The sequence below is a fragment of the Montipora foliosa genome, chromosome 5, assembly GCF_036669935.1.
Source record: "Montipora foliosa isolate CH-2021 chromosome 5, ASM3666993v2, whole genome shotgun sequence".
Lineage (NCBI taxonomy): Eukaryota > Metazoa > Cnidaria > Anthozoa > Scleractinia > Acroporidae > Montipora > Montipora foliosa.
This window is the reverse complement of record NC_090873.1, coordinates 45,359,925-45,369,924: the sequence shown is the minus strand read 5'-3', so window position 1 is coordinate 45,369,924 and position 10,000 is coordinate 45,359,925. Positions and strand designations below refer to the sequence as shown.

General features: G+C 38.6%; 1 protein-coding gene across 1 annotated transcript in view; it reads right to left on the bottom strand.

Moving 5' to 3' along the window:
- Positions 1–8,269, bottom strand: part of LOC138004405 (histamine H2 receptor-like) — a 19,056-nt gene extending 10,787 nt beyond the window's left edge. The window contains exons 1-2 of the mRNA XM_068850905.1: positions 7,484–8,269; positions 6,959–7,331 (exon numbers count right to left, since the gene is read on the bottom strand). The gene's annotated coding sequence lies outside the window, so the exon portion shown is untranslated. The remainder of the gene's footprint in view (positions 1–6,958; positions 7,332–7,483) is intronic.
- Positions 8,270–10,000: the final 1,731 nt, after the last annotated feature.

Sequence of the window (10,000 nt, the reverse complement as noted above, 5' to 3'; positions counted from 1 at the left end):
TATCGCCGTCACGGGGACTTCGCAGCCGTCCCCCATCCAAGTACTAACCTCATTCGGAGGAGCTTAACTTCAGCTAACACTAGGACTAGCATCAACGATTGTTAGCTTTATGCTAAATTCGCACATTTTATAACACTTGAAAGCAAAAAAAACGCACTAACAAAAACCAGGTGTTATGCCGTGATTTTGTCACAGATGTATCCTTTGTTTCGTGAGTTGTCAGTAAACACGCAAGGTAAAACTTGATCACAGGCGGCCGCTAAAATCGATGCAACTTCCGATTTTGCGATTTTACTTGTATGACCAAAAGTACGATAGAAAAATTGGACTCTGATGGAACGTAACAAAAATCTCCCGAAATGTTTTTCGCTGATGGCAAATTGTTTTATTCTCGATCGACACTTCCTAAAAGTTCCTTCTGCTCTCCTTAAAAACTACATATTAATATTTATTTACTTTTTCGTCAATATTTGTTTTGCATAAAGCAGGCTAGCAAAATCTGTACCTTGCTTTGTTCGCATTTTTGAGCGTTAAAATAGAATTTTTGGGCGTATGTTCCTGACAGCGAAAGTCGCATATTTTAACGTCCCCCATCCAGATACTAACCCCGCTGGAAAGGGAAAAAAAAATTAGTAACATTGGTCTTGGAAAGGTGTCAGAAGCTCAGAGTACACGCTTAAGCTTGTGGTGAAAAAGAAGTTGTAAATGATCAACATATCGGCTTTGAAGCCAAATGTTTCTCGATTTCCTGTTATTTTCTTCAATCGTTCTGGGCTTCGTATTTTACTGAACGACATGTCTTCTTAGAGGGTATATAGCAAAGATGTCTACCATGGCACCGTAATGATTTACGATACCAAACAATGTCGTGTACTATTAGAGCTACATATTGTGCAAGGACTTGAATCTCCTGGAAAAAACAAAACGCCGCTTAGTTGACAGTTATGGAAAAAAACACTGTCAAGTTACTGCACTACCACACGCAATGCGTTCTTACTTTAAAAAATATCCCGTATCTCCTCAATTCTACCCCCCCCCCCCCCCCCACCTCCAGACTAAAAATCCCGTATCCCCACAAGTTTTTTTACCTAATTATCCCTTATCCTGATCGCTTCTCGGGCTTTTGGCTAAGATTAGTTTCTTGGCCAAGGACTACGGTCAAGTACTATTGTACAACGTACGGTACTTTTTCAGTGCCGTAAGGGGCAGGCACAGAACAGTTTCGGCTGTTTGTCTGTTCTCTCGAAAACGATGACAAGGGTTTTTTGGGTTTTTTGTTCAGCTCGAGTGTAGAATCAGGACGAACTGTTGTAGTTTCTGATAACTATTTACTACTTGTAGCTTTTGTTGAATTTTGAATCGATGATAGAGAGAGTTTTGGCGATCTCAATCCGGACTGGACTACTGGATTTAAGGATTTTTCTTAACGAGATTTCAAGTTATTGTGGAACGTTTGGTACCAAGTTACTGAAATCAAGATTATGGAGTTGTAAAATTAGAACTTTGGACTGGACTATACAACACGCAATTACGGAATTTTTGAGCATTGAGAGAAATAGAGCACGGATGTTGTCTTCTTGTCTTCGCCACGGCAAATTTATACAGTTTGCAAGGAACTAAACCAGGATTACAGAACCAGACGTCGATTACAGGGCCCGGTTGTTCGAAAGCCAATTACCTTAATCCAGGATTAGCGTAAACAGTTTTCTTTGCTTATTTTTGTTTTTCAAGATTGACTTCTTCTAATGTAAAGTTTTTCTGAATATCAGCCTTGAACAGCATTTGGGAGTAGAGGATAAAACTCGTTTTAAAACCCAGTTTCTGAACAACTGGCCCAGGATGATAAGTTGTTGAACTGTGATTTGTAATAAGTTTTTCGGATGATTTAAGGCTGATCCTGTAATTTTAGGATAAAAGGAGTTAACGAAGCAAGTAAAACTGTAGGATTTGAATTAAGTCTCCTTCCAAAAAATAAATAAATAAAAGATCCCGTATCCTGATAACCTGCTAATAGGGCTTCGTTGTTTGCATTTGCAAATTTAGTAACATTAGTAATGAGTTTTTACAACAAAAAACTTTAAGTTATATTACAGATGTATCTTTCTAGTAATCTTTCGCCATTTTCCGAAGTCTACCTGTACTTGAAGTTCACTGTAACTGGACAATTTGTGTTAACTGTTTGCGCATTCCACGGATACGCCCTTGTAGGCGTCTTGTTTTTTAAAAAATGGGCAAATTCCCCGGGGTGGGGACACATAAGCTGTGTAAATGCCCGGGATGGGGACGAAGAAAGAGGGCAAATGCCCCGCCCCCGGGATCGTCGCCTTCCGATAGGCGTCTGTATTCGCAGGCTACTTTGTCTGTCAAGAATCAAGACATCTTAAATGATCTTTCATCGCATTTTCACTGAAACTCACAAGCCAGAATGTATATTTATATTTAATTAATTTAGCACAACAGAAAAACGCTAACCTCATTTTGACAAGAAAATGCTTTACTATTGCCATAAAAACTATCCAGTTAAGCTCGCATATTATAAAACATGATGAATTCATAAAGACCACCTTTTCCAGCGAACAATTTTTTGAAACAAACAACATATTTGCTATTAGAGGCGACAACCCCTTCCTATTTCATTACGTCCGTGAAGAGAAAAAACTCAATCGTGTCAAATATGCGCAATATTACAACAACCTAAAATTTCAGGATCAAACCGTTTTCATGAAGAACGTTTTCCTTGAATGATGAAGCACAAAATAGACGATAAGCTTTCTTTGAAAAATTCTTGGCTGTCACATTTCTAATTATTTTTTTTTACCTGAAGACTGTGCAGAGTTGATCATAACCTGCGATCAGGCTCTATTTTAGGGTAGGGGGTCGGGTCGGGGCCGGGGTCGGGGTCGGCGTGCCTTTAAAGTTTTTCCACTTTTTTTTTGTTTCAATTTTTGTCGTTATTCTCCTGTACTGTTGTTTTCGAATTTCCTTCATTTATGGTGGACATCTTAGCTTTTTTTCTCGAAATCGGACTTTGTTTTTTTGTGTGTGTTTTAAAATCGAAGTTGGTTTTTGCGAGCATCTGACTTAGTCTTTCCGAAAATGGGAATTTGTTTTACAAAATTAAGATAATTTCCGAAGATGCTGAAATTGGAGTTTATGAAATATACGCCAACTGCCAGAAACACTGAAGACTCGCTGAGCTTCACACTTTAAAATTTAGCATTGTAATGTTTACTTTTTAAGAAAAAAAAAATCGCAGTTCCACGATGATCGTCACGCAGTCACGCAATGTTCTCATTTGCTTTTTTGTTCGTGATGATGCCATATGGTTGTCTGTCTTTACTACAAACGGTATGTAGTAAATCCAGAGTCGCACGGGAACTTGCCAGTTAATTCTATTCTTACTAGTTAATTCTATTAATTCTATTCTTACGGAAGCTATGAAAGTTCTTAAGCGACATCTTAGCTTTTTTTCTCGAAATCGGACTTTGTTTTTTTGTGTGTGTTTTAAAATCGAAGTTGGTTTTTGCGAGCATCTGACTTAGTCTTTCCGAAAATGGGAATTTGTTTTTCAAAATTAAGATAATTTCCGAAGATGCTGAAATTGGAGTTTATGAAATATACGCCAACTGCCAGAAACACTGAAGACTCGCTGAGCTTCACACTTTAAAATTTAGCATTGTAATGTTTACTTTTTAAGAAAAAAAAATCGCAGTTCCAACGATGATCGTCACGCAGTCACGCAATGTTCTCATTTGCTTTTTTGTTCGTGTTGATTCCATGTGGTTGTCTGTCTTTACTACAAACGGTATGTAGTAAAGCCAGAGTCGCACGGGAACTTGCTAGTTAATTCTATTCGGACGTCAAGGGATCGAATACAATATCACGATAAAAAACGCGACAACATTGAGAACAATTTTGCAAAAACAAGCAAATGAGAACGGTGTGTGACGGGTATCGTGGAACTGCGGCTATGTTCTGTTTCGTTTTAATTGTATTGCGGAGAACTTCAAGGTTTTTCAGAAGTAAAAATTAAAATGTGGTTTCAAAATGTGGAGCTCATCGAGTCTTCAGTGTCTCTAGGAGTTAGGGTATATTCCCCACAAAAACTCCAATTTCAGTCTGAAATTCTCTTAATTTCGAAAAACAAAACAAAGATGTCCCTTTCGTAGCTTCCGTATGTTCCATATTTTTTAAACTAATTTCCACTATAAACGAAGGAAAGATGCCAAACATTCGAATATAACATTACAGAAGAATAACAACAAAAATTGGAAAAAAAAGACACCCCGACCCCGACCCCGACCCCGACCCCGACCCCGACCCCGACCCCGGCCCCGCCAACGACCCCGGCCCCTTCCCCGCGTTTTGGCTACTACCCTATTTTAGTTTCGCGTGGTACGTAATGTGGAGTTGGCGAAACGAAAAATAGGTCCGCAATGCGTACATATGTGGCTTACGAAATTGAGCTGCTTTGACAGGGGAGGTTACAAATTAAAAGGATCTGTTTTGTCATTGAGTTTCTATTAGTAGAGCTAATATCTGATTACGGTTAGTTTTCAATATTGTTCCTCTCAATCAATAAAATAAGATAATTGACATACATCCGTCCTGAAATGCTTATTTTCAAGATGAGGGTTATTGGGTAAAGTTTTATGGAGGTGTCATTTTGACAACAGAGGTTGCGCATGTAACCTGAGGATTTAAGGAACTGAAAAAATGTCAGCATCATGTCCTATAGTGGGCTGATAGATTCAGACATGATTTTGTTTACGTAACCAAGTGGAATTGAGTTCTGAGTTTGTCCAGGGCAAGTGTTGTGAAATCAACTCCAGGGAAGCGTTTCGTATGAATGTTTTTGGCATTTTGTGTAACAGCGCAAGAGCAAAAAACTTTGCAGAAGGGCTGGTGCATACAGGAAATGATGTAATCTTTGCTAGAAGCCACATTGGGAGCTTGATTTGGTTTGAATGTAGGACTAATTTTTGACAATATATGCATGCAAAGTATCATAATGCTAATTTTTCAATAAAGAAACACAGAAAAATTTAGTTGATGTAAGTAGCTATTGGGTTGCAAGTGGAAGAATTTGGGAAAAAAAGATAGACGCTTAACAATATCTGAACACAAGCAATATTTTAATAAATCATATGTTGAGTAGTGCTTATTAACATTGCTAATAATTTTTAACCCAATAAGATTAACAATTTTACCTGGAGATTTTAAGAAAAAGTTCAACAGAATTCAATGTACAGGGAAGTTCATGATGGTATAGTATGACTTTAAATACCAGAATCTTTGAAGTTTTCTTATTATGGACCTTGTAATTTTATGTCAGTGTGTTTACCAAGTTCAAGCTGTGTGGAAACATGAAATGAATAGATGAACTTGACATCATGTAAAGTGCTAATCTACTGTACAAAAAGGTCCAAAACAAACATTGTGAGCAAGTGTAGTACACAAATTGGGTAAACCAAAACACTACTTCATTCCATATTTTGTATTGTCCAACAACTTGTTTCAATGTTGGTAAATAAAAGACATTCATGTAAAGCATCATTATTGAAACGCGGCAAAGCATCTTTTGTTTTAAGGAAATTGTCATGAGAGCCGATTCTTGATCGGTATTGTTCAACAGAGATTCCCATGTTACTTACTTCTGACGAAATCGTGGGCTAGCAGACTCTTGTCAACTGTGTGTGGATGATTCGTCCAATTCGATTCAACAAAAACATTGAGCAATGACAACGGTATCCGGTCAACTCGCCTACGTTCAAACTCGCCTACGCCAACTCGCCTACGCCTACTGGTGATCTCGCCTACGTAGGCGACTTTGATCACCATCATAGGCGAGTTCGTTATTCCTCATAGTTGTGTAAAATGTGTTGTAAAATGTGTTTGTTCTGCTCCCAGTAGCAGAATGATCGCGATAACCAACACAAATTTAAGAATTACGGTCAGTCACTTCACCAAAGTTCTGTCTTGTGTATTAATAGGATCATTCAATTGACATAAACGGTGAACTGGATGAGTTGATAAAAAAGTTGTGGTGTTGTTTCGGCGGTTGTCGCAATAATAATCAGACCTAATAATGGTAAAGTGTTGTCGTCATGAGAAATAGAGTTCGTGGCGTGTTGTTTAAGCGCGACTCAATCTTTTAATTCACACTGACATCGCTTTGCACGGCACTTAGCAACGAAGGTGAAACGTTTTGAACTTCAATAGCATATTGTTTAAAGACCTTAATGATATGTATACAAACCTGTTAATAGGATATTGTTTGAAGACCCTAATGATATGTATCCTCGACAAAGAATTGAAAACGCCAACAATATCTGCCAATCACATTGCTGCGATTTCGATCCGTCCTGAAATCGAGTACTGCTATAAAAAGGGAGGAGCTCTTGACGAATTTAACACCATTCAATATGAGGTCAGTCCACTGAAATTGGGTTACTGGAACGAAGCCGAACTTAAACTGAAAACACTTACAAATTAAAATATCTATTACGCCTGTTTTTATTTACTCACAAAATTTATCAGAGCTGCTGTTGTAATAAAGTGGCGTTCAAAGGTCAAAAGTGAGGAACACGACAACATTGCAGTCATTTTCCTAAAATATGCTCGTTAATTTCCGGGGTCAAATCATAAGTAGTTCACATGACTCAATCGACTGAGAATTTGCTGTTTTAATGAAGTTATTTAGTTCCCTCCAAGAGCTGCTAAAGGCAAAAGCAACACAAAAGAAATCTACAGTGAGAATGCGTGCCTTCCGTGCATCACGATTATTTTACCTCTTTTAAGTAAAAATATTATGAGACAAAATAGGAAATATTATGTGGAGATATCGTAATACGTTACAAACTGCTTTAAAATTTCCTCAGAAGGAAGCTCTGAGAATGTACATACATTGTTAGTTTAATAATTATGCATGAATTTTGTAAGGGAATTTTAAACATACCAAAGCTGGATCATACAAAAACTGAGCTGTATCTCATGTGAAGTATCGGAAATGATCAATATTGATGAATTTGCCTTCAGGGATTTCGGCAACCGTGACCTGTGAAGATCTCTCAGTCACGTCGTGAATTTCGCATGGAAGATTTACAAATTAATGTACTTCTGAAATGTGGACGTTTTCATTTGATGCTTGGTCGTGTAAATTGTACAGACTACCCTTACCTTCAGTGCTGAGGTTGGATGATCTGCTCTGGCGATGATCTTGAAATGATGGGATGCTGCTACTCGATGAGGCTTTTATAGGGTTTCAGGGATTCTCGGAACCCGTTGACCTTAAGTCACTATGTCTCATTTTACAACAATTAAGCTTCTGTCTACCATAGTAAAAAACATACCCAATTCAAGACTTGCGTGAACAAACCATACTCTATTTAAGACCAAAACGGCTAAAAAAATCATACACTTTGGGCTACCAATGTAGCATACAGGGGAGGACCCCCCTCCCCCAACCCGCCAGGAGTTTTACCTGACTGCATTTTTAAGTCGACCTGTGCTGAAATGGGACGTTGTGAGATCCCAAAACGTTGGCAGACATTGGGAGCAGTACCAGTCCAGAAGAAAGACACCAAGGCAGCTTTTGAAGTCTTGCTCAAAACTGTATGGGCCAACCCGCATACAGTAAACATATAGATAGGATATTCAGTAGTTTTCCTTGTATTGTATTCAGGCATTAAGCAAGAAATATTCCTTGTATTGTAAATAAAACCTTCAGATGTGAAGCTAAAAATAACTAGGTAGTACAGGATTATTCTATTTGGGAAAGTGTTGCGCGTATTGTAAGTTAGTTGCTCATTGTTGTAAATAAAGCGGTTTGTATTATGGCAAGTAGGTACTTCATATATTTCCACTCGTAAGTGAACTTCTCTCTCTCTAGTATTTCAAAAAGACATTTTATTATATGGGGCCCCGGGCGTATCTATCGCAATTCTTCTCATTTGATAGAACTTCAGAACTATTGATTGTCGGTTGTGTAGCGTTACCCTGAAATAAAATCATTTTCCTTGAACCAATTGACGAAATTCACGAACATTATAAACAATGCCAAGATGACGTTCACAAGACCAAGAAAACGTGCTATAGTCGCAAGCATTGTTCACAAAATGATAACCATGATAAAGTTACAAACGGCAAGCATTACTTGAGTGAACTCGCCTACGTCAGGAAGCGAACTCGCCTACGTAGGCGAGCTGACAAGTTGTAGGCGAGTTTGACCGCAGGCGAGTTTGCACGTAGGCGAGTTGACCGGTATTCATGACAACACAAGCACAGGAGAGTCTCTTTTGCTTTCAAGTAACTTCAGAGCCTTTCAAATACTTTCAGAAACTTTCAAACATTCAAGCAGGTCTGCTGAGCAGATTGAAGCCGTTAAATGTTGGCTTGCGAGAGTCTGAATAATGACTCGTAAGTTTTCATGTGACGCAACCTGTACCAAAGGTCCAGACCGTGAATTGAAATGTCGCCCTGTGAGAGAACAACTCCTCGCTGTAATCCGAACTTAGAAGACAAGCCGACTGTAGGAAAGCCGGCGTGTAAAATCCAAGGAGCAAAGAAGAACGAATAACTAGATAAAAAACGATCTTCGACAACGCGCTGTGTTACACCCACAAAATGGCCGCTTTCTGAAGCTTAGAAGTTTACGTAGCTTAGCCGAGCGTAGGCTGGGGCCTGTCTTCGACGATAGTAAACCACGTGACAGCCACTCTGTTCACCGTGACAAATCCAGGAATAAATATCTTGGGCCATGGCAATGAGTGGTTTACACTTCGTGTAAGCCACACAAAAATAGAGCCTGACCAAATTCCTCTTCGAAATTCCTTCCGCCCACTTTTTTTGATTGATTGACATGTCCTTCATCGGCCAATAAAATTTACTTCCATTACACCAATACACGCGTGGACGGCAGATTCATGCTATTTTGTTTTGACCAGAGTTAATTACCGAGGGAGGAATATTGTAAACGAATTCGAAAGTTACCGTTGGCTTTAATTTGAGAAAAACACATTTAAAGCATGGGGAATGTTTTCGACGACTATATTGCGGCAAAGGCCGGTGTAATTCTCCCTCCGAACTTCACTTAATATGCAATCTTTTAAGCTTGACATCTTAATTTGTAATTGAGATAACCTAGCATTTTGTCGTTGGACGGTTTGGCAATAGATTTTTAAAGAAAAAAAAAGAGAAATACATTATTCCTTTAACGTGTTTGCCCATGAAGGTTTCTTTGGTGATTTTTTTGGGTAATATCTTCAGTTGCAGTGTATTTCTAGAATTGCATGCAGTAAAATCATGATAAGTTTGGCTGTTAATTTTTTGATGGAGTACGAACAGTAAGATGGACTCGCAAAGTTTCTTTTATTGTTGTACAATTGATCTCTCTGGAAACATGCCATTTTAGTTTCTGGAGTGCGAGTTTTAAGTTAAATCAACTGGAAATATTATGAAGTGTGCGAACAAACCGTGTCATGTACAGTAAATAAATAAAGCCGTTTGATACACAGATATTCAAAACATGCATTCATGTAACTTGCGATTTTATCAGCATCTCCTCGTGTTGATATATATGTCCCTCGTCTCATCCAGGAAACCAATATGCATCGGCTTTCATTGCCATTTGAAAGAACCAGCTATTTAGCTTTCAAAACATCAGGGAAGTTTGTGCCAAAGTACTTTCAACCCATGGCCACAGAGCTCGACAACGGAATCAATTTCACTCGTTCCAGAGATTCAAACCCGATTCTGGACAAGTTATGAGATGTTTCAGATGGCATATCTCCATTTATACAAACAAAATCAAGTTGCACCGTCCACGGCATTGTAAGAACAAAAGGGAGCAAATTTTTTTGTACACTTATGGCGGATTAGTCTCGAGGACTTCGCGAGAGCATTTTCACATCCGGCGTTTCAACAGCCAATCAGATCATGAGTTTGGTCGCCTAACCGTCCGGAATTCTTGACAGACTTTTGGTCAGGCCCAATTTTAGCG